Source organism: Propithecus coquereli, unplaced genomic scaffold, assembly GCF_000956105.1.
Source record: "Propithecus coquereli isolate 6110/MARCELLA unplaced genomic scaffold, Pcoq_1.0 Scaffold325, whole genome shotgun sequence".
In the NCBI taxonomy this organism is placed as follows: Eukaryota; Metazoa; Chordata; class Mammalia; order Primates; family Indriidae; genus Propithecus; species Propithecus coquereli.
The window spans coordinates 1,511,634-1,537,580 of record NW_012148897.1 but is presented as its reverse complement, the minus strand read 5'-3'; the positions used below and the strand labels follow the sequence as shown (position 1 = coordinate 1,537,580).

General features: G+C 35.5%; 1 pseudogene across 1 annotated transcript; it reads left to right on the top strand.

Annotated features, from left to right (window-relative positions):
• The first annotated feature begins 14,866 nt into the window (after positions 1-14,866).
• LOC105815285 lies at positions 14,867-15,467 on the top strand (annotated as a pseudogene). Its single transcript, XR_001137735.1, has one exon. The product of XR_001137735.1 is annotated as a 39S ribosomal protein L30, mitochondrial pseudogene (transcript).
• Positions 15,468-25,947: the final 10,480 nt, after the last annotated feature.

Genomic DNA, 25,947 nt, shown 5'->3' with positions numbered 1-25,947 from the left:
TGGTGCACCTGAGTTAAGTGCATAAATATTTAGAATTGTTATGTCTTCTTCTTGAATTGTACCCTTCACCATTATATAGTGACCTTATTTGTCTTTCATTACTTTTGTTGATTTGAAGACTAAGTTATCTGAAATCAGAACTGCCACGCCAGCTTTCTTTTGGCTTCCATTTGCTTGGAATATCGTTTTCCAGCCCTTCACTTTGAGTCTGAATGCATCCTTGTAGGCTAGATGTGTTTCCTGAAGACAGCAGATACCTGTCTTGTGTATATTTATCCATTTGACCAGCCCATGTCTCTTTAGTGGGCAGGTCAAGCCAGTCACGTTTATTGAGAGAATTGATAAGTGGGACAGATTTCTGTCCATCCTGTTGAGTTGAACTTTGTTACTTTGTTATCCCTCTTGAGCCATTGTGGTAGCTGGCCTTTGACCTTTAGCTTTTGGATGATTTTACATTGGTGAGTGTTTATTTTGCTGATTCGTGTATATCACTGTTTTGAGTTCTTCCTGGAGGACAGGGTCTTGTCTTGATAATTCCCTCAGTCTTTGCTTGTCTGAGAAGGTCTTTATTTCTTCTTCATATATGAAATTTTATTTTGCAGGGTACAAGATTCTAGACTGGGCATTATTCTGTTTGAGAAGAGTGAGAATGGGGCCCTAGTGTATTCTTGCTTGTAAGGTCTCAGTTGAGAAGTCTACCATTATTCTGATGGGTTTTCTTTTGTAGGTTACCTTCTTCTTTTGCCTTACAGCTCATAGGAGGGCTTCTTTAGTGGTTATTTTGGTCAGTCTGATGACTGTGTGTCATGGTGTCTTTCTGTTTGCAATGAATCTCTCAGGAGTCCTTTGAGCTTCTTATACCTGGATATCTAGGTTTTTAGCAAGGCCTGGGAAATTTTCCTCATCCAGTTTTCCTCTCAATATTATTATGTTATTTTATACAAGGAAGATATTTTATAATTGATTTTCAAATTTATTTCTGTAACTTTTTCTTATGATTCTTTGTAAAAACAATGTCTTAGGACACTGAAGGAGGACGTATTCTTAGCCTCATCTTATAAATGAGAAGGAGAGAGAAAGTTTCAATGACTACCCACAGTCACTCAGCTAGGTAAATAGGAACTATGCTTAGTTACCCTGACTTCTACTTCAGTTTTTCCATTTTTATCTATAAAAATCTTCAGTCACATTCTTCTAGCAGCTTTAAAATATACTAATGAGATATTTTATCAAGACTCTCCTGTCTTCAGCTGAGGTGATCACTCATCTATTGCTTTTCCTGTGGGTTACAAAAAAGGTTACATTTATAACCACCAGATCATAATCACCTCCCAGCAGTCACCAATGGGAATAAAGATGAGTATCTGAATGTCTGTGTTCCCCCAAAATTAATATATAGAAATCCTAACCCCCAATATGATGGTATTAGGAGATAGGGCCTTTGGGAGGTGATTAAGTCATAAGAGTGGACCGCTTACGAATGAGACTGGTGCGTTTCTGAAAAATACCCAGAGAGCATTCTCATCCTTTTTTCCATGTGAGGTTACATCAAAAAGAGAGCAATCAACAAACAAGGAAACAGGGCCCCATCAGATACTGAATCTGCTGGCACCTTGATCTAGGCTTCCAAGACTCCATAACAGTGAGAAATAAATGTTTGTTGCTTAAGCAACCCAGTCTATGGAATTTTTGTTATAATAGCCTGAACCGACTAAGATAATCAGGTTATTTAAAATGGTACCTGCATCACTGCTTATAATTCATAACCACCAGGAGAAAGAAACTTGCTGGAAACTAAGTAAAATGAATTGATAATACATGTATGTTGCAAATACTGGGCCAAAATCATTCTCATGATACTAAGTAAAAGTTTTCACCAATGTATGTTCAAGATGCCCCACTGATTTTTCATTTATTTTTTATTTGAAAGGAATAAATATAAATTTAAATTTTTCCAGAAGAAATTTACAGAGAAAATAGGTCACTATGAAAGGTTAGGAATGAAAGAATAAGAAAACACAAAAGGACTAAGAAAATGTGCTTAGAAACATTTTACTCATAGTGTTATGTTATCTTTAGTAAAAACTTGATCAACCTAACCTAGTACTTTTAGTTACTTTTTCCTTTAACCATGCATGATTTGTGTTTATTCTTTATACTCTCATTTTCTTCTGGCAAAGAGCAGCCTTCATTTAGAAGATGGATGACTCAGCATAGAGTCACTGTCTATAGCTGTGTAAAGAATGAAGCAACTTCCTCTTCTAGTGATAAAACCTTCATAGTCAGTGGACTTCATTACTACTACATGCACCTGTGCCTACAAACTAAGAAGGATAAAGGAGATAGAGAAATGAAACAAAGATGAGAAGACAGCTGTGGAATATTGTTTTATGGTATAGTTAATCCGTGGTACCCAGGATTTCTCTTATGTTCTTATACTGAGACCAAACAGAAAGGTAGCATGTTTCTCAACGTACACAGCAGAACTTTTACACTTTTAACAGCTGTCTCACATTTCCATGAGTTACCTAAAGTATCGTGCTCTTACCAAAAAAACCAGAAAACTTTTCCATCTGGGAGGTTAGGTTAGGGGAATTTGTGCTAACCCGATGAAATAAAAGACATGTAAAAGCAAGAGGATTGAATCAAGAATCTGCAAATCAACTATGAAGTGTCAGATTTTAGCTCCAAGAAAATGTCATAAAAAGAACTTCTACCAAACAGACTTTTCAACATGGCTGCAAAATTGCACATCCTTGCCTACTGATCAACTCCCTCTACACCACCTCCCCCCGCCACACACACACACGTTCTGAAGATTTGGTAGCTGCCTTGTGGGTGGTGGTTGTAATCATGGTGGTTGTTATAGTGGAGTTGGTTTGTTCTGGTTTTGCTTTCATTTTATATGAATAGCTGGATCTTTAAAACATTTTTAAGTGGCCCCTGTATTTTTATGAATAAGATATGCAGATGAATATATTATAAATGTAACACAAATATATTTAGTGGCCATGAAAAATAAAATTTATGGATTCTTTGGATATATTGTGACATTAATAAATATTTTTAAATTATGTGATTTTTATGGTATAATAAAAACTTCTCCAAAAAGTAATTAGCTAAATAAAATTAGCTAAAAACTGCAAAGGTAGCCCCTATTAAAAATTGTCCGGACAATTACTATGAATAAAGCCAAAATAAAAACTTAGTAAGATCAAGAAGACAAATTAGTTCTTTGGAAAATGGTACACATGGAACTATATATGCTAAAGCTGATGGGTCAGAGGACACTGTCTCAAGCCAGGGCCACCCCTCCCTGGCTCCATCCCCACATACATGCAAGATGCTTTTCTTATCTGAATGTTGATTTCTTCATTCATACAATGAGAGAGTAGCTGATATAACTCCTTCAACTGTTAATGAGGTAAAAATAAAATTATTTGATAAAAAGTGTTTACAAATTCATTAATTTACAAATCACTATTAGTTATTAACAAAATTGTCAAAGAGAAAATTTCTAAAATATTCAGGTTATTAAACACTGAGAATGAAATAAAGGATCAAGGAGTGTTATAGAGGCTATATATAATCACATTATCATTTATAAAAAACTAAGATAAAGCACTAAACTAAGAAAATAGAGTATTTCAGACAACACAGTAATATAACAATAATAATAATGTACCTTGCATCTACATGCTAACTTTCAACTTAAAAACTCATTTACCCTTCCCCATGTGGATATTATTACTCCTGTTTCCTAACTAATAAAAACATTAAGTAACCTGGTGAAAGTAGCCCAGCTCTAAACTGTAGATTCAGAACTGAATTCCAATTTTCATATGTTCTTTTCGAGAAGCGCTATTTAGCAAGCAAATTTTCTAATGACTCTAAATGCTTCTATTATATGACAAAATTTAAGTTAAAAGCTTTTAAGAAAAACTAACAAGAGTAGATAAGAATGTGGAGAAATCGGAACCCTTGTCTATTCCTGGTAGAAATGTAAAATGGTGCAGCCACTGTGGAAAACAGTATGATGGTTTCTCAAAAATTAAATATAGAACTATTATATAAGTCAGTCATTCTACTTCTGGGTATATACTCAAAAGAATTAAAGGCAGGGATCAAACAGATATTCATACACTCATGTTCGCAGCAACACTATTTATAATAGTCACAAATTAGAAGCAACCCCAGTGTCTATTGACAAATTAATGGATAAGCAATGTATGATATATATATTTATATGAATATTAATTCAGCCTTAAAAAGGAAAGAAATTCTATAACATGGGTGAGCCTAGACATTATCATAAGTGAAATAAACCATTCATAAAAGGACAAATGCTCTATGATTTCACTTAAATGAGGCAAATTGAGCAGTGATATTCACAGAGACCGAAAGAAGAATGGTGTTTGTTAGAGTCTGGCGGGAACGAGGAAATGAGGAGTTATTATTTAATGGATAAAAGTTTCAGTTTTGCAAGATGTAAAGAGTCTGAAGATGGATGTTAGTTATGGTTTCACAATAACATGAATGTCCTTAATGACATAGAATCGTACACTTAAAAATGGTTAAAACGGGCAGGAGGATTGCTTCAGCCCAGGAGTTGGAGATTGTAGTGAGCTATGATTGTACCACTGCACTCCAACCTGGGCAGCAGCATGAGACACTGTCTCTAAAAAAAAAAAAAAAAAAATAGGTTAAAATGGTAAACTTTGTTGTACATATTTTACCACAATTTTTTAAAAATAATTAAAAAATAACACATCCATCTGATGAGAAGTATCTGTGATGGTTAATTTTATCTGTGAAGTTGGCTAGATTATAGTGACCCATGTTTGCTCAAACACTAGTCTAGATATTTCTGTGTATTTATTTTTTAGATGTAGTTAACATTTAAAATCAGCTGACTTTAGGTAAAGCAGATTACCCTCCCTAATGTGGATGGGCTTCAACAAATCAGTTTAAGGCCATAGAGCAAAGACTGAAGCTTCCTGAGAAGAGGGAATTCTGCCTCAAGACTGCACATAGAAATTCTGCCTGAAGAGATCAATCCCCGAGGAATTTGGAGTCCCATGGAAAGACTAGGTGAGGGTGTTTCTTTCTGTTCCCCTCACCCCTGAGGCAGACTGCTGGCTCTCAAACTGTTGGAGTGCCCTTTTGGGCTCTCGAACTGTTGGAGTGCACTGCTACTGTAAGCAAACTTGAACTTCTTAACGGCAACCAGCCCACTCAGGGTCACTTCTCTCCCCACTGTGGGGAACTGTGAGATACCCAGAGTTTTAACATTCAGGGAAGGCTTCCCCTAGGCAAAAGAAGAGTGCAGCATGCTAAGGGTCCTCTTGGGATAAAGGAGACCAGAGTACAAGCTCTCCTCCATTCAGGATTTCTTCTCCTCCCTCCCTCCCCCATCCACTGCTGCTGACACAATCGTGGCTGTTCCTGTGGGGGGGCAGGCATGGGTACCCAGGGGAAATATCATTCCAGAGTATTTGGGAGCATCTGCATCCACTTTGATGGCATGCCCACCATGCCTGGACTTGCACAGAAGGCAGAACCCATGTCATTCCCTTTAAGGAGCTGCAATTTCCTACACTGGAGTACAGACAAGCTGAAAACCTGCCTGTTTGGGGCTGAGAGAAATTTTGCCCCAAGGTCATCTGGGTAGAGACCTGAGAGTACAGATTTTCCATGGCCCTCAGCTTCATTTATGCCTAGAAAAAAGAGACAGTGCCTATCTGAGCTGAAAGTCATGAGTCCCAGGACAGTGGTGTGATAGGGACGTGGATTGTGTCTCCCTACACAGGCTGTAGAGCAGGTTCACTCCTCTCCCCCCAACACGCACACCATAGAGGAGACTGCAGGTCAATTCAACACAAGCTCCCCATCACCCTCATTAGGGCTGATACTTCTGCCCATCATTGGGATGTATGAGGGCTCTGCCTAGCTTTATCCCTCCTCCAAGGCTAAGCGGGGACCACAGGACATTAGACATGATGTCTAATCATGTCTAATCCACTGACCCCTCCCTCCACACTGCCAAAGCAAACCAAGTACACACCTATCAGCTCCTGCTGCAGCCGGCTCTCACACAAAAGTGCCACATACTGGCCTCGTAGTTGAACTGCAAACTAATACTTTTCTACCATAAACAGAATCTGAGAAAGACACCACACAAAGACTATCTATAAACAAGAAACACATACCAAGCCTTGCCTCCCTGAAAGTACCCAAAATTTAAGCTAAATGAACAAACACAAAGTACATTTCAGGAACACCACCAAGGGGTGAAAAATAAAATAAAATAAATTGTTAAAATCACATCCAAATGAAAGTAAAGTCAAAAATAGAAAGGACAGCTTCTCCAAATTAGAAGGAACCAGCATAAGAACTGTGGCAGTATAAACAGACTGTTTCAACACCACCAGAGGATCACACTAGCTCTCTAACAATGAATCCCAACCAAAAGGAAAATGCTGAAATGACAGATAAAGAATTCAGAATACGAATTAGAAGGAATCTCAATGAAATCCAAGAGAAAGTTGAAAACCAACACAAAGATATCAAAAAAATAATTTAGGGCATGAATGAAAAATTTACTAAAGAGATTAAAAAAAAAACTTCTGGAAATGAAAGACACATTGATAGAATTACAAAATCTAGTTGAAAGTTCAAACAATGGAATAGACCACAATCTGAAAGAAATTTCAGAGTCTTTGGAATTAACTCAGTCAGACAAAAAAAATTTTTAAATAATTAAAAGAAATGAACAAAGTCATTGAGAAATGTAGGATTATGTAAAATGCCCAAACCTAAGAATCATAGGTATTTCTGAGACAGAAGAAGAAAAAGCAAAATATTTGGAAAAACTATTTGAGAGAATAGAGGAAAACTTCCCTGGTTTTGCTAAAGATTTAGACATTTAGATAGAAGAAGCTCAAAGAATTCCTGAGAGACTCATTGCAAAAACACATCACCAAGGTGTACAGTCATTAGGTTATCCAAAGTCAATGTGAAGAAAAGAATTCTAAGAGCTGTGAGACAAAAGCATCAAATAATTTATAAAGGAAAACCTTTCAGACTAACAGCAGATTCTCAGCAGAAACCTTATAAGCCAGAAGGATCAGTATTCTATCTTTAGTCTTCTAAAGCAGAATAACCATAACCAAGAAGTATGTATCCTGCAAAACTAAGTTTCATAAGTGGAGGAGAAATAAAGTCTTTCTTAGAGAAGCAAATGCTGAGAAAATTTATCACCATTAGACTAATCCTACAAAAAAATGCTCAAGGGAATTCTAATCATCAAAACAAAAGGTTGACCCCACCTTTAAAATATTTGGAAGTACAAAATTAACAGGGCTTATAAAACAGTAACACAATGGAGAACACAAAGCAACTAGGTAAAAATCAACATGATGGCTAGAACAGTATCTCACATATCAATATTAACTTTGAATGTAAATGGTCTAAATTCCCCCACTTAAAAGATATAGATTTGCAGAATAAATAATAAAACACAACCCAAATATCTGCTGCCTTCAAGAGACCCATTTAAATCATAAAGATTCTTATAGACTCAAGGTAAAGGAATGGGAAAAAATTTCCATGCCACCAGTGGAAACTAAAAGTTAGTAGGAGTAGTCATTTTTGTATAAGATAAGACATACTTCAAGTCAATAATGATAAAAAAAAATAATGAAAACAAAAAGGTCGTTTTATAGTGATAAAAGGAACAATTCAAAAAGAAGATATAAATTCTAAATAAATATGAACCTGACACCAGAGCTCCCAGATTGATAAAACAAATACTACTAGACCTAAGAGATAGACAGTAATATGATAATAGTGGGAGATTTAAACACCCCACTGACATCATGAGACAGATCATCAAGGCAGCAAGTCAACAAAGAAATACTGAAATTAAAATGGACTCTAGAACAAATGAAGCTAACAAACACTTACAGGACATTTTACTCAAAACAGCAGAACATATATCAGCACATAGAACATTTTACAAGAAAGACCATATGATAAGCCACAAAACAATTCTCAATAAAATTTTAAAAAACAAAATCATATCAAGTATCTTCTCAGACCAAAGGAGAATAAAAGTAGAACTTAATTTCAAGAGGAACTCTCAAAACTATACAAATACATGAAAATGAAAACACCTGCTCCTAAATGATATTTGGGTCAATGAAGAAATCAAGATGGAAATTTAAAAATTTTTCCTATGAAGGATAACAGAGATATAGCAAAAACAGTGTTAAGAGGGAAGTTTATACCACTAACTCCTTACATCAAAAAGACAGAAAGATCAAATTGACAACCTAACATCACACCTCAAGGAACTATAAAAACAAAAACAAACACAATCCAAAGCTAGCAGCAGAAAAGAAATAACAAACATCAAAGTAGAACTAAATAAAATTAAACAAAAAAAGATGACAGAGGAACAATGAAATGAAAGTTGGTTCTTTGAGAACATAAATAAAATTGACCACTAGATAGATTAACCAAGAAAAAAAGAGAGAAGATTTAAAATAAGTTCAAAAATGAAAAAGGAGATATTACAACTGATACCACAGAAATAGAAAACATCATCTGAGACTACTATGAGCACCTCTATGCACACAAATTAGAAAATCTAGAGGCAATGGAAAAATTCCTGGAAACATACACCCTCCAAGGTTGAATCAAGAAGAAATAGAAATATTTAACAGACCAAAAATGAGTAGTGAGATTAAATCAGTAATAACAAATCTCCCAATTAAAAAAAAAAAGTCCAGGACCACATGGATTCACAGCCAAATTCTACCAGATATTCAAAGAAGAACTGATGTCAAGGCTACTGAAACTGTTCTAATACATTGAGAAGGAGGGAATACTCCCTAATTCATTCTACATAGCCAGTATAACCCTGATACCAAAGCCTGGAAAGGAAAAAAAAACAAAGAAAAGAAAACTATAGACTTATATCCCTCATCAACATTGATGCAAAATCCTCAAGAAAATACTGGCAAACTGAATCCAAAAACACATCGAGAAAATTCATCACAATTGAGTGGGTTTCACCCCAGGGATGCAAGGATGGTTCAACATACACAAGTCAATAACCACCACATAAATAAAATTAAAACCAAAAAACATGATCATAATAATAGATGGCAGAAAAAGCATTTGATAAAATTCAACATCGCATAGTGCAAAAATCTTCAACAAACTAGATGGAACTAGAAGAAACATACCTCAAAATAAAAACGCCATATACAACAAACTCACAGCCAACATCATATTGAATGAGGAAAAGTTGAAAACATTCCCCATAAAAACTAAAATAAGGCAAGCGTGCCCACTGTCACCACTCCTATTCAACATAATACTGGAAGTTCTAGCCAGAACAATCAAGTAACAGAAAGAAATAGAGGGCTTCCATATTGGAAAAAAGGAAGTCAAACTACTTCTGTTTGCCAGTGATATGATTTTATACCTAGAAAACCCTAAAGACTCTGCCAGTAGACTCCTAGATTTGATAATTGAATTCAGTAGTCTCAGGTTACAAAATCGATGTACTCAAATTAGTAGGACTGTTATGCACCAATAACAACCAAGCTGAGAATCAAATCAAGAATGCAATTTCATTTACAATAGCTGCAAAAAGAATACAATACCTTGAAATGTACTTAACCAAGGAAGTGATAAATCTCTACAAAAAGAACTATAAAATACTGATGAAAGAAATTATAGATGACACAAACAAATGGAAAAACATCCCCATGTTCATGAAATGGAATAATCAATATGAAATGACCATACTACCCAAAGCAATCTACAGATTCAATGCAATTCCCATGAAAACACTGAAAATGTTTTCAGTGTTTTCACCAATGTCATTTTTCAGAGTTAGGAAAAACAATCCTAAACTTCACATGGAATCAAAAAAGAGCTCAAATAGCCAAAGCAATCTTAAGCAAAAAGAACAAATCTGGAGGTATCAAATTACCCAATTTCAAATTATATTTCAAAGCTATAGCAACCAAAACAGCATGTACTGGTATAAAAGTAGACACATAGATCAATGAAACAGAATTGAGAACCCAGAAATAAAGCCAAATACCTACAACCAATTGAACTTTGACAAAGCAGACAAAAACGTACACTGGGGAAAGGATGCCTGTTTCAATAAATAGTGCTTGGAAAATTGTATAGCCACATGCAGAGAATGAAATTGGATCCCAATCTCTCACCATATACAAAAATTAAGTCAATATGGATTAAAGACTTACATGTAAGTCCTGAAAACATAAAAATTCTAGAATAAAACCTAACAGAAACTCTTCTGGACATTGGTCTAGGCAAAGAATTTATGGCTAAAACCCCAAAAGCAAAAGCAACAAAAATAAAAATAAATAAGTGGTATTGAATTAAATTAAAATGCTTCTGCACAGTAAAAGAAATAATCAACAGAGTAAACAGGCAACTTACAGAATAGGAGAAAATATTTGCAAACTATGTAATTGACAAAGTTCTAATACCCAGAATCTGCAAGGAATACAGATAAATCAGAAAGAAAAAATAATAATAATCCCATTAAAAAGTGGGAAAATTACATTAACAGATATTTTTCCAAAAAAGAAATACAAATGGCCAAGAAACATATGAAAAAATATTCACCATCCCTAATCATCACAGAAATGCATATTAAAAGCACAGTGAGACACCACCTTACCCCTCTTAGAATGGCCATTAACAAAAGGCAAGAAATAATATATTGTTGCTGAAGATGTGGTGGGAAAAAAGTGTTCATACACTTTTGGTGGGAATGTAAATTAGTACAACCTATATAGAAAACAGTATGGAGATTGCTCAAACCCCTAAAAGTAGACCTACCATACAATCCAGCAATGCTATGATACTACTGGGTATCTACCCAAAGGAAAAGAAGTCATTACATCAAGACGCCCGCACTTATAAGTTTATTACAGCACAATTCACAATAGTAAATGTAGAGGGTATTAGAAAAGGCATAAAGGCCTGGGTAAAGTGACCGTGAGAAAGGTGGAAATCTGGCAGTCCTGCAAACAGGCCTTGGAATATGAATGCTTATCAGCCAGCTTCACACAGCAGGCTTTGGAATGCATGGGAGTGTAATTAATGTTTCCCTGCCCTTTTCTTTATAGCCTTAAGGAGTCACAAGGAATCCCAGGATAAATATGGATATGTTGCATATCACTAACTAGATTTCTTTAGAATAATATGTTTACTGGCACCAGAGACTTTCATCTATATGTTCTTTCCAAACATTCTCTCTGTAAGTTCTTTGCTTTGACCTTGAATGCCTTTCTCTGCAATAAATACGAAAGTTTGGAGAGGTACGGGAGCTCTCTGAAACAAAAAGTGTCTCTCCTTCTCCTTCAGCCCGAGATTATGATCTGGAGCATTCTTCATTACGCCGTGACACTGGTAGAGACACTGGACAATCTCCACAGTAAAACTATAGAATCAACCTAAGTGCCTATCAATCAATGGGTGGATAAAGAAAATGTGGTGTGTATGTATATACCATGAAATACCACTCCACCATAAAAAAGAACAAAATAGGCCGGGCGCAGTGGCTCACGCCTGTAATCCTAGTACTCCTGGGAGGCCGAGGCGGGCAGATTGTTTGAGCTCAGGAGTTCAAAACCATCCTGAGGAAGAGCAAGACCCCATCTCTACTAAAAAAATAGAAAGAAATGATCTGGACAACTAAAAATATATATAAAAAATTACCGGGCATGGTGGCGCATGCCTGTAGTCCCAGCTACTCGGGAGGCTGAGGCAGAAGGATTGCTTGAGCCCAGGAGTTTGAGGTTGCTGTGAGCTAGGCTGACGCCACGGCACTCACTCTAGCCCAGGCAACAAAGCGAGACTCTGTCTCAAAAAAAAACAAACAAAATAATGTCTTTTGCAGCAACTTGGGTGGAACTGGAGGTTGTTATTCTAAGTGAAGTAACTTATGAACCAAAAATCAAGTACTGGATGTTCTCACTTATAAGTGGGAGCTAAACTATGGGCACACAGTGTCATACAGAGTAGTATAATGGACATCGAAGACCCAGAAGGGAAGAGAGTGCAAAATGGTTATGCAAAGAAAAATTACCCATTTTATACAATGTACACTATTCAGGTGACAGGTACACAAAAAGCCCATGCCTCACCACTATACAATTCATCCATGTAACCAAAAAACATTTGTATACCCAAATCTATTGAAATAAAAACGAAAAAGAAAGAAAGAAATTCTGCCTGATTTTTCAGGCTTCAGACTTAAGGCTACAACATCAACTCTTACCTGACTCTCCAGGCCACAGCTTGTGAGCTCCCATGTTTGTGTAAGCCAATTCCTTTCTTTATGATTATTATTATTATTACAAAGTATCATGGGGGTACAAATGTTTTTGGTTACATGGATCACTTTTGTAATGCTTGAGTCATGGTTAAAAGTGTGTCCATCACCCAGATAGTGTTTGTTGTACCTGTTAGATAGGTTTTTGCTCATCTCCTCCATTCCCCTCCTCCCTGCTTGATTTCCACTGAGTTTTACTTCCCTCTGTGCACCTGTGTGCTCATCAATCAATTCCAATTTAAGAGTGAGTACATGTGCTGTTTGTTTTTTCATTCTTTAGATACTTCATTTAGGATAATGGTCTCCAGTTCCATCCAAATTGTTGCAAAAGATATTAATTCAACTTTCTTAATGGCTGAGTAGTATTCCACGGTATGCATAAAAAATCACCCAAAGACTAAAGCTCAGAGCTCATATAAAACATTAGTACCACATTTTGTTAATCTATTCATGAATTGATTGGCACTTGGGTTAATTCCACATCTTTGCAATTGTGAATTATGCTACAATAAACATTCAAGTGCAGGCGTCTTTTTGATAAAATGACTTCTTTTTCTTCTTTTCCCAGTAATGGAATTGCTGGGTCAAATGGTAGGTCTGCTTTTAGTTCTTTGAGGAATCTCCGTACTGTTTTCCACAGATGTTGTACTAATTTGCAGTCCCACCAACAGTGTGTAAGCATTTCTTTGTCTCTGCATATATGCCAGCATCTGTTGTTTTGGGACTTTTTAATAGAAGCAATTCTGACTGGGCTAAGGTGATATCCCATTGTGGTTTTAATTTGCATTTCCCTGATGATTAGAGACATTGAGCATTTTTTTACGTATTTATAGGTTATTTGTCTATCTTCTTTTGAGAAACTTCTGTTCATGCCTTTTGCCCAATTTTTAATGGTGTTGTTTGATTTTTTTCTTGCTGATTGTTCAATTCAAGGAAACCAGAAAAATAATTGGGGAAATGAATGAAATATTCACTAAAAGAGATTGACATATTAAAAAAATGAAACTTCTGGAAATGAAAAATTCATTTAAGGTAATACAAAACACAGTGGAAAGTTTTGAGAATAGACTAGACTAGGCAGAAAAAAGAATCTCAGAGTTCGAAGACAACTCATTCAAATTAACTCAATCAGTCAAAAATAAAGAACAGAGAATAAAGAGGAATGAACAAAGCCTATAAGAAATATGGGATTTTGCAAAATGGCCAAAGATAAGATTCATAGGCATCCCTGAGGATGAAGAAGAAAATGCAGAAGAGGCTGGAAAACCTATTTGAGGGAATAATTGAGGAAAACTTCCCTAGTCTTGCTAGAGATTTAGACATCCAGGTACAAGAAGCTCAATGAACACCTGAGAGAGTCATCATAAAGAGGCAGTCACCAAGACACATAGTCATCAGACTGGCCAAGGCCAATATGAAGAAGAAATTCCTGCAAACTGCAAGGTGAAAACATCAAGTAACTCACAAAGGAAAATCCATCAGGCTAACTACAGACCTCTCAACTGAGACCTTACAAGCCAGAAGAAATTGAGGCCCCATCATCCGTGTTCAGAATTATGCCAGCCTAGTAAACTAAGTCCCATATATGAAGGATAAATAAAGACTTTTCCAGACAAGCAAACACTGAGGAAATTTGTCAAGACCAGACCTGCCTTGCAAGAAATACTTAGAACTGCATTATACATGGATCAGCACAATAGTCACCCACAGAGTAAAACCATCCAAAAACCAAAGCTCAGAGCTCATATAAAACATTAGTACAAGAGATAAAACAAAATAATGACGTACTACCCAACAGGATGAACAGAACAGCATCCCACATATTAATTCTATCAATCAACATAAATGGTTTGAATTCCCTACTCAAGAGACATAGGCTGGCTGAATGGATAAAAATAAAATACAAGCCAAGTATCTTCTGTCTGCAGGAAACACATCTTACCCAGAAGGATTCATACAGAGTCATCGTGAAGGGATGGAAAAAATATTCCACTCAAATGGAAATCAAAAGAAAGCTGGTGTAGCCATTCTTATATCAGATAAAATTGGCTTTAAATCAACAATGGTAAAGAAAGGCAAAGAAAGTCATAATATAATGGGAAAGGGAGCAATTCAAGGAGACATAACAATCCCAAATATTTATGCACCTAACACAGAAGTGCCCAGATTCAAAAAGAAAACCCTGCTAGAACTAAGCAAAGAGATAAACAGCAACATCTTAATTGCTGGGGACTTCAACACCCCACTGATAGAACTGGACAGATCATGCAAGCAGAAAATAAATAAAGAAACACTGGACTTAAATGGGACTCTAGAACAAATGGGCCTAACAGACATTTACAGAACATTTTACCAGAAAACTACTGAATGTACATTCTATTCATCAGCACATGCAACATTCTTCAAGATTGATCATATTTTAGGCCACAAAACATGTCTCAAAAATTAAAATAAAATGGAAATCAGAGGTTCAGGCTGAACGTCTAGTGGGCGCTGTCTCTAAAGAGAATAAATCACTACACTTATGGCAGGGATTTTGTGCAAAGTAGTTCAGAGGCCCTTAAGCAGACTACAGATTGTGACAAAAGGTGTGGAATCTCTGATTTGTACAGACTGGATTCGTCACAAATTTACCAAGTCAAGAATTCCAGATGAAGTGTTTCAGCCTTCACCTGAAGATCATGAAAAGTATGGTGGGGATCCACAGAACCCTCATAAACTGCATACTGTTACAAGAATAAAAAGTAGGAAAAGACCACCATATTGGGAAAAAGATACAATAAAGATGCTTGGATTACAAAAAGCACATACCCCTCAAGTTCACAAGAACATCCCTTCAGTGAATGCAAAACTGAAAGTGGTTAAACATTTGATAACAATCAAGCCCCTGAAGTTGCCACAAGGACTTCCAACAGAGGAAGACATGTGTAACACGTGCTTCAAGAACACTGGGGAATTAGTAGTGCAGTGGCATCTGAAACCTGTTGAGGAGGAAACAATTAAGTCCTAATGCCAGAGTAGCTTGAGATTTAAAAATGCAAGTCATTTTTATTTAAAATAATGAGAATGTTTTCATCAAAATGTATTTAAAATACCAAAAATAAAATAAAATGGAAATCATACCCTGTATCTTCTCAAACCACAGTGGAATAAAACTAGAAATCAATTTCAAGACAAAGATCCAATTCTACACTAAGTCATGGAAATTAAACAACCTGCTGCTGAATGATTATTGGATCAATGAAGAAATTAAATGGAAATAAAAAGATTTCTCGAACTGAATACCAAAGGGGCACAAGCTATCAAAATCTCTGGGATTCAGCAAAAGCAGTATTAAGAGGAAAATTCATAACCAATTCCTTAAAATGTCTGTGTCTATTTCTCTCTCTCTCTCTCTCTCTCTCTCTCTCTCTCTCTCTCTCTCTCTCTCTCTGTATGTATGTATGTGTATGTGTGTGCGAAAGAGAGACAGAAAGAGAGAGATCTGTCTTATTGGTTCTATTTCTCTGGAAATCCCTTGATTAATATAATACTTAAAAATCTTAAAGAAATTTAATCTTAAAAAGCTAATGTATTCAACATTATTAACCAGTATAGGAATACAAATTTAAACCACGGTGAGATATCATTGCACACCTATCAGAATAGCTAAAATGAAAAATAACAATAACATCGAATGCTGTAAAGAGTGCAAAGAAACTGAATCACTCATATGTTGCTGATAGGAATGTGAAATGGTATCACCACTCTCGATAGTTTTCCAGCTGCTTTCAAAACTAAAAATAGATTTCTTACATGATCCAGCAATTATAGTTTTTAGTATTTATCCCAGGGAACGAAGACTCATTTTCACAGAGGCTCTTTTACACAAATGCTCATAGCAGATTTATCCATATTAGCCCCAAACTTGAAACTACACAAATGTCCTTAAAAAGGTGAATGATTCAATAAACTGTGGGCTACCTATACCATGGAATACTTTTCAACAACAAAAGGTAATGAACTATTGATACATGCAACAACTTGAATGAACTTCAAAAAAGTTACTCTGCATAAAGAAAGTAAATCTCAAAAGATTCATATTGTGAGATTCCATTTCTGTAACAATCATGAAATAACATAATTATAGAGATGAAGAACAGATGAGTGGTTGCCAGGGGTTAGGAATAGGAGAGGAGTTGGGTATGGCCATAAAGAGGGAACGCAAGGGAGTCTTGGAGTGATGGTTCAGTTGACTATGTTGACCATGATGGTGAATTACACAAAGTTACACATGTGACAAAATTGCATAGAGCCACACACACACACACACACACACACAGGGATGGTGCACGTATAACTGGTAAAATCTGAATAAACTCCATGGACTATGCCAATGTCATGTTCTTAATGTTGATATTGTCCTGTGGTTGTGTGGGATGTTGACATTAGAGGTTTGAGAAGGGGTACATGAGACTTCTCTGTACATTTCTTTGTAACCTCCTGTGAAATCTATAGTTATTTCAAATTAAAAGTCAGGAAAAAAACTAATAAAACATGGTTCTTTTTTAACAGAACCTATTCTGAATAAATTATTCATTCTACAGTTTTTTCAATAGACATGTATTTTTCCTGATCCACTTTAAGACCATTTTTTGTCCATTTAATTTGCCTACAATTTATCTCCCAAATAATAAATGCCTGTGTAATGAAATAAAATTATCAGGAGGCAAATTCACACCCATAAAGTCTGTTTACAGGTTTGTGAAATGTAGCTACACAAAAGTTATCAAGCCTAATGAACAAAATAGCCATTCCACTCATGCAAATAATATGATTCTGTTATTTTAGCAGTTTATGGCCTCATTTAAAGGAAACAGCATTGAAACTAGGAATGCCACAGATCATTCCACCACCAGACATTTTTATCAACTAGGTTGGTGTCCCTTCAATACCAAATTGATAAGCAATCATGGCAGACAGTCTTATTAAGCTAGTTTGCATATTTATGAAGACTCCGTAGCTTAATAAACTGTTACAGGGCAATGAAAGTTTATGGAGATCACTAGAAATGTCAGACTAGTACTCCAAAGTCAGAATAAAATTTAGTAATTCTTGTTTAAATTCCAACCCATCTAAAATAAAAACCAGTCTTTTTTATTAGCCCTGTCTCATTCATAAGGAAATTCAATTTTCTTATGTAGTGTCCTGTTTACCTAATATTTAGTTGACCATATTGAAGCCCTATCATGAGATAGGATATATGTAACAAATTTTAGGCATTTAAGTTTAATTTCATAAAAACTGACTTCTACTTTCTTCAGCTATACAAATAAAAGTTGACGAATAGTTAGAGAGAGAAAAGGAGAATGGTAGTGAAGATTATAAACAATACACCATTCCATGAAACTGCAACAAGACTACCTCTAAAGGTATTATACTATCACACTGTGGTTTCGAACTTCATAATGAATCAGATCCTCTTGTTTTAATCAGATCCTTTGTCAGCTTAGAGTTTATCTCTACAGTGACGATTATTACTGTTCAAACCAAAATTATAGTTAAACTTTTATGTATTATATACACCTAAAGCAACTGATAAGTTTAGAATTATAATAGCCTTTAAAAGCAAGATTCTGTAAGTTACTTATGGGGCTCCAGTGACAGCCTGGACCTTTTTCTCCCAGTGGTGGCATCTATCAGCTTTCCCCCATTCCTAAATCTATCTCCTCCCTCTGTGAAGCATGGAACATGGGACAACCTGAAGCAGTTTTCATGGCTGAGAAGAGATGGAAAAGATAAATCCCTGAAACTATCCTGTAATCCCAGTCCACCACAGCATATAGGGTTAATAAAATGATTTCTGCAAAATCAAAGAAAAAAGATATTTGTTGTACTTTTAAGTAACTAATAAACATAGAGGTTGTCCTTGAGAAAGTTCTTAGTGGAATTAAAACCTCTGAGTAGCCAATAAGCGTAGGTGGATAAATCTTCTTTCTTTTTTTATTTAGCTACTAAGTGTTTTTTTCCACGTGTATTTTCTATACAGACCCAGCCAAAAGTGCTTATACTTACAAACCAAACTGCCTCAACCAATATCTTTTCTACATATTCATATCTACCAATCAGTGGATGATGTTCAAGATAGCTGAAGGTAGAGAAAAAAATCCAGGGTCTAAGCTAAACCAGAGGAAAAATAGGCACTAGATTTTTGTATCCCTTACTTTAGAGACAAATTAAATGATTTTTGAGATGGCTCAACTTACAGCTACTATTAGAGTAGAAGCTGTTCTCTTTTATATCAAGCTTTCTTCATGAAACCGTGCAATCATGCCAAATTAACCTTCTAATCAGGTACAGAAGGAGCCATAATTCACTTTTATTTCCTATTGTTAGGGTTTTCCAACGTCAATAAATGTGTTTCTTCTTTCTTCCTCAATAATCTAAAATTAAGTAAGCAAATTTAACACCTTATAAAGTTAAACATATTGTAAGAATAATACCTTCCATTTAAAGTCTACGTAAACAAGTTAGGCCCTTTTGACTTCATTAAATCCCTGTAAAATAATTATCGTGACACACTTATGAGCTACATAGGTATAGTATCATTGTCTCCATTTTATAGATGAAGAAACTGAGGCTCATAGAAATTAAATTATTTCCTAAAGTAACACAACTCATGAACAAAATAATTTGTATACAGTTTCCTTCTATCTTCACTATGCTTACTGAGACATAAATTTTACAAATACATTGTTTAAATAAAGTTTACCCTAATTTGAAAAAAATCTTCAAATTAAAACACAGAAATCTATAGAATATATTACTTATTTCCCTTTTAAGCTTCAGTTTGATAACTTCACATGCTGTTATTACTGTCAGTAACTACAATATACTCTTAAATTTATCTTTAATTAATTCAAAGTAGGAAATCTTTGAACAGACACCTTTTTAATGACTTAATTGATTCTGAAGCCAATTATGTTTTATTTTTAGTCTCCTACAGGGCCCAATTCTTAATAATCTTTCCTTTGTGTAACTTAACTGTTTGCATGAATCTTCTCTGACTTTTTAGAAACTAGGCATGTATGCTCAGTAAAGGAAATTTAGACACATAGCCTTTTAGAACACCACATTTATGGAAGCACCACTCACATGCAGAAATAGTATAATTGTATATTTATTAGGCAATGTTTTGAAAAGATGGCAGCCAAGTATCTTGCTCTAAGAAAATCAATATTATTTGATAATTTTCTTTGTTACTATTTTTTATTTTAAAATATTAAGGGGATACAAATGTTTTTGGTTACATGGATTGCTTTTACAATGCTTGAGTCAAGGCTATAAGTGTGCCTTGACCCAAAAATTGTTCATTGTACCTGTTAGGTAGGTTTTGGCCCATCCCCTCTTTCCCCTCCACCCTGCTTGATTTCCACTGAGTTTTACTTCCCTCTGTGCACATGTGTGCTCATCAGTTAGTTCCAGTTTAATCATGAGTACATGTGATGTTTGTTTTTACATTCTTTAGATACTTCACTTAGGATAATGGTCTCCAGTTCCGTCCAAATTGTTGTAAAAGGCATTAATTCCCCCTTTTTATGGCTGAGTAGTACTACATGGTATACATATACCATATTTTGTTAATCCACTCATGAATTGATGAGCACTTGGGTTGATTCCACATCTTTGCAATTGTGAATTGTGCTGTAATAAACATGCAAGTGCAGGTGTCTTTTTGATACAATGACTTATTTTCATTTGGGTAAATACACAGTAGTAGGATTGCTAGATTGAATGGTAGGTCTACTTTTAGTTCTTTGAGGAACCTCCATACTGTTTTCCATAGAGGTTATACTAATTTCCAATCCCACCAATAATGCATAAGTGTTCCGTTCTCTCTGCATCCACACCAGCATCTATTGCTTTGAACTTTTTAATAAAAGCCATTGTAACAGGTGATATCTCATTGGAGGTGAAAGATACCTACAAAAAGAACCATGAAACACTGAGGAAAGAAATTACAGATGACACAAACAAATGGAAAAATGTAATGTGCTCGTGGATTGGTAGAATCAACATTGTTAAAATGTCCATACTACCCACAGCAATTTACAAATTCAGTGCAATGCTCATCAAAATGCCAATTTCATATTTCACAGATCTAGAAAAAATAATTTTATGCTTCATTTGGAACCAGAAAAGAGCCCAAATAGCCAAAGCAATCTTAAGCAAAAAGAACAAATCTGGAGGCATCCCATTACCAGACTTCAAACTGTACTACAAGGCTGTAGACTATAGAAACCAAACAGCATGATATTGACACAAAACTAGAGACATAGACCAATGAAACAGAATGGAGAACCCAGATATAAAAGTATCCACATACAGCCAACCGGTTTTTGACAAAGCAGACAACAATATACATTGGAGAAAAGGAGCCCCGTTCAATAAATGGTGCTGGGAAAATTGGATAGCCACACGCAGAAGAATGAAACAGGATACATATCTCTCACCATGTGCAAAAAATTAATTCAAAATGGATAAAGGACTTAAATATAAGGCATGAAACCATAAGAATTCTAGAAGAAACTGTAGGAAAAATTCTTCTAGATAACAACCTAGGCAAAGAATTTATGATTAAGACTCCAATGGCAATTACAGCAACAACAAAAATAAATAAATGGGACTTGATTAAATTAAAAAGCTTCTGCACGGCTGAGGAAATAATCAACAAAGCAAATAGACAACCTACAGAATGGGAGAAAATATTCACAAGCTATGCATCCGATAAAGGACTAATATCCAGAAACTACAAAGAACTCAAACAAATCAGCAAGAAAAAAATCACACAACCCCATTAAAAAGTGGACAAAAGACATGAACAGAAGTTTTTCAAAAGAAGATAGACTAATGGACAATAAACAAATGAAAAAATGCTCAATGTCACTAATCATCAGGGAAATACAAATCATGATTTGATAATTTTCTAACAGATGGAAATAAAATGTCTTATAGAATAGAGGGCTTATTTATTTTTAAACAAAAGTACCTTATGGGCTAACAGTGGTCCTATAGAAATCAAATGCCTATGGAATAATTAGCCAAATATGAAAACTATATAACAAAATTTTAAAATATCTCTAAGTGGAAACTTTCAAAACTAAAGGGAAAAAGAGAAACAGACAATAACAAATGTGACAAAGACACATAACGTCTTTAATTTTCAAAGAGCCCTTTTAAATGTATAAGAAAACTATTTTAAAAAGTAAGAGAATTTAAATGGAAACATTTCAGGAAGATTACTAAAGAGCATATGAAAAATGTTCAACCTCAGTATTCAAAGAATGTTGGTGAGTCGGTTGTAAAGTGTGATAAAGGTGTACTGCTAATGGCATCGTGAACCGGAAAAATCCTTTTGAAAAGGAACATGCAAATATGTTGCATGGGACATAAAAATATTCATGGAACCTTGACCTGATCATCTTCCTCTTGGGACTATATTCTATATGTGGCAGACACTGTGAGGTCAGTGATGCACCCCCAGCCCAACATTTTCTTTAAGTGCCATCTTCTGGCCAAGTGAGGCCAGTGTCGCAGTTCTGATCAAGAAGTGGAAAAGTCTGCTGCTTTCATTTCTCCTTCTTCCTGTTTTAAATGGGAAAATGATAGTTGTAGCTGTAGCAGCCATAGGAACATAAGAGAAAAAACAAAAATATTATAGAGCTGTTGGGCTCAAAATCAGTGAACAGCAAATCAATGCCAACGACCACCACATAACCTCCACACTTGTTGTGCATGAAAAACAATCTCTGGTTTGTTCGAACCACTTAATGGTACGCATTCCTTTGTGTAGGAGAAAAAAATGATGTGCTAATGGCTATTTATGGCAGAATTTTTTATTAATCAAAAAAGTAAGGAAACCTATTGCCTACTAATTGGGAAAGTTTTAAGAAACAATAATGCACAAAAATCAGATTTAAATAACCAGTCTGAAGATCACACATGTAGTAGATTGATTGATTATAGTCATGGCCCCAATTTTTTTCACCCATTCCTGTATTCACTCCCTTTGCCATGAGACTTTGCAGTTACTTTCAGCAAAGAAGTGAACCTATTTCCCTGCCCCATGATTCTGATTTCATCCATGGACTTGTTTTGGACAATGGGATTTCTCCAAACATGATACAAGAAGTTGTGAAAAGGATTTCTGCAATTGTATTTTTCCTCACAGTAACACCTTACCCATCTCTATGAAAAGAATTGCAGGCTACTTTACCGGAGCTGAGACATGTAAGTAGAGCCAAGTTTTTCCAGTTGTCTGAACTGAGGCCACTCTAAAGCACCTGACAGCTAGGCAGCCTGCAGACATATGAGGCAGCCCAACCAAGATCAGCAGAACTGCCTAGACAAGCTAACATAAGAGGAAGCCCAGATGAGATCAGCTGAGCCCACTCCAGAATAGCTAATTCTATAGACTTGTGAAGTAAATAGATATTTACTGCTGCATGTCACAGAGGTTTTGTGGTTGTCTGTTACACAGTATTTATGTGGCAGTAGATAACTGATACAATGTAAAAAATTAAATTGTTTAAAATACATATTCATCTATTTAATATTCATTGAGCACCCACAATGTATCAGGCATTATGCTCTGTGAAAAGAGGCAGAATACAGAATTGTATTATCCTATGAATCTGAAGTTGTCAATTATACGTATGTATGTGGGGAAAGGCTGGGAAGAATGCAAAGGCCATGGGTCATTTTTATTTGCTTGTTTGTTTTTGCCTTCCTTTAAAATGACATCTCCAGCACCATGTTGGTAGGTCGGTGGCACAGAAAGGGTGGACGGTGTGAATTGAAGGAGCAAAGAGAATGAATGATAAGAAAAGGGTAGAAGTGGGTAAGGAGACATTAGGATGATCAATAGTCCTTTTTGGTATAAAAAAAATACAAGACCATGTTTGTAGCCTCCAGCAAAAACACCAAAAAAGATGGAGCATTGGAAGAGTTGAGAGACAGCAAAACTGAGGTGTGAAGTTACTGAAGAGAGGCAAGAGGAGCACGAATGCCAAGCAGAAGTGGGGGCTTAGCTGGAAAGAAAACAGAAAGAAAAGATGGGGATAGTTTACTTATTTTTAACTGTGGAAGGGCAGGTACCTGATATTCTCTATTTTCTTAAGCCCTGGTGCAGCAGCAAAGTTATCTATTATACTAAGAGTGAAGAAGGTGAGGTGAGGAGGGAACAGAAAGAGCTTTATTGGTCTGTAAAAGGAAACTGAGTGTAGGCAACCCAAAGGATTTCTGAATTCTTTTAATTCTTTTGAAACTTCTTATCTTCATCAAAGCAGAAGTTACATTTGAGAAGAATTTTGGAAAGTACTTTGAAGTGACAGCAGAGAAAAAAAAAACCTATATAAAAGTAATGCCTTCATTATTATCTTGATTATGGTATTTCTAAAAAGCTGCATTTTTAAAACTCCTTGTTAATTTATTTAGGACTCAGCATGGATTCAGTAAGACATGGAAATTTAAGTATCACGTGTAAAGAGATAAAATACAGACCAAAAAATGCCCAGATGAGAAAAAATTTCAAGTTATATTCATGCACTCAATTTACAATTATAACTTTAATTAGAACATCTTAACTGCTCCATTACTTGATGTGGGTTTTTTTTTTCCCCCTAATTCTGTTTTTGCTGCCTTAATAGTTTCTGGCCTAAACTGCATTAAAAGATTCTATAGTTGCAAATTCCTTAGTAGCACTTTGGGAATAAAATAACCAAAAGAATGGATCTAACAAAAAATAAACATAATAGAAGGAAATAATGGCATTTTTGTCAAAAATATTATTTAACTCCCTCATCTCTGCCCCTGCCATATTGTCTATGGAACTACAGAAGGATATTTTCTTAAATATGTTGAGAATTAAGCTGATATACATGATTTAAAAACTAGTTGAACTTTGACATCAGTCCTTAAGTTTTGAGGAAAAGAATGGAGTGAAGTCCAAAGTTATTGACACCCACAGTTTCCTTGGCTTCTCCAAAACAAAGTATAACTTGAGTAAGCAATATGATTTCTTTCATACTCATGTATGGCTGTGTCCTCAGCATTTTGGAGGTTGTAAATTCTTGGCATGCATGCCTGTTAGGGCTAAGAGATGAGTTTGTTTACCTGCCAAATTATTTTTGAATTTAATTTTAATGCCTTTAGACAAAATATGCACCCTCTAGTTCAACCTCTATGTGGCTTCCTTCCACCCACCCCTCAGAGCCATTCATTGACATCCCTGCTTAGTCAGTGAAAGTATTTGGGTTTGAGATGGAAGGCCTACAACTTACAGTAGCAGAGATGGATTCTATTTGTGTTCAAGCAATTCTAAGTCAAAACCATGGCTCCAGAACGTATCTGCTTAGTGACCACCGTCAAGATGTGTAATGTTTCCGAACCTCCGAAAGGCATTATCTATAAAATATATTAAATGACTATCTCACCAGGTTACTTAGAAGTTAAATAAGATTCTGTGTGCAAAGCACCTAGCACAGAGTGATGGCCCAATGAATATTACTTCCCTTCCTCCCTTTTACCTTTTATTGCCAAGCTCATTAGATGAGAAAATAGAGTTGTGTAAATAACTGTTCATTGCATATTACTGCTAGCTTTTCTTTTAGGTATTTTAAAGCCTTTAGCAAAATTACATTAAGGGAAAATTCACCTAATTATAAATAATAACCAATAAGTGAGTTGGCCTCAATTAAAACAATTTCATCCAAGACTCTTCAAAACATTAAAGTTAAAATATGTGGCAACAGTATAATTTAAAAGTCAAAAGTCTTGTAATTGCCTTGTTTTTGTAGTGAGTAAAGGTAAATGCATGAATTTTTTTAATTCTCTCCAAAGGACTGTGTTTACCTTTCCCTTGGCCTCATCAGTTTTTATTTGTTTTTTACAGTCATATTAAGGTTTTTCAATGACTTCTTCAATAACTGTAGCTTCAGGGTGTTAAGCTGAATGAGTGATTCTAATGTCTGGCCCTTCCAAGGAATGATACATTCTGACTGGCATTGACAACTCACCAAATGGAGAGTTACAATGGTTACAATAGATTAAATTCTAAATAAAGATTCTGTTTATGTTCACAAGAGTAGGAGTGAAAGACATAGTCAAAGCATCTCAGAAGTAGGTGTAATTCAAGCAGTTACCTAGTCCAACCATGTATTCTGTGTGCAAATCTTTCATTCACATCCAAGATAAATGCTTGCCCACCCTGTGCTTGGAAACCTTCAGTAAAACAGAACTCACCACAACCATGAGCATCTAATTAAATTTTCAGACAGATGTAATTTTTACAGTGTTTCCTTATATTGAACTGAAATCCACTGGCTCATTAGCAGAGCCTCCTCCAGTCCCTGCCATCTAGTCCCTACATATAGAGCCATTGACATTTTATCTGCTCAGAGAACTTGGCTAAAACGTCATCTAACATGAATGCTGCCCAGCTGGTGGCATGCTGCAGTTAAGCCAGTTGATCATTGTTTCTTTTTTTTTTTTTTTTTCATCAGAAAATTGTGTTGAGT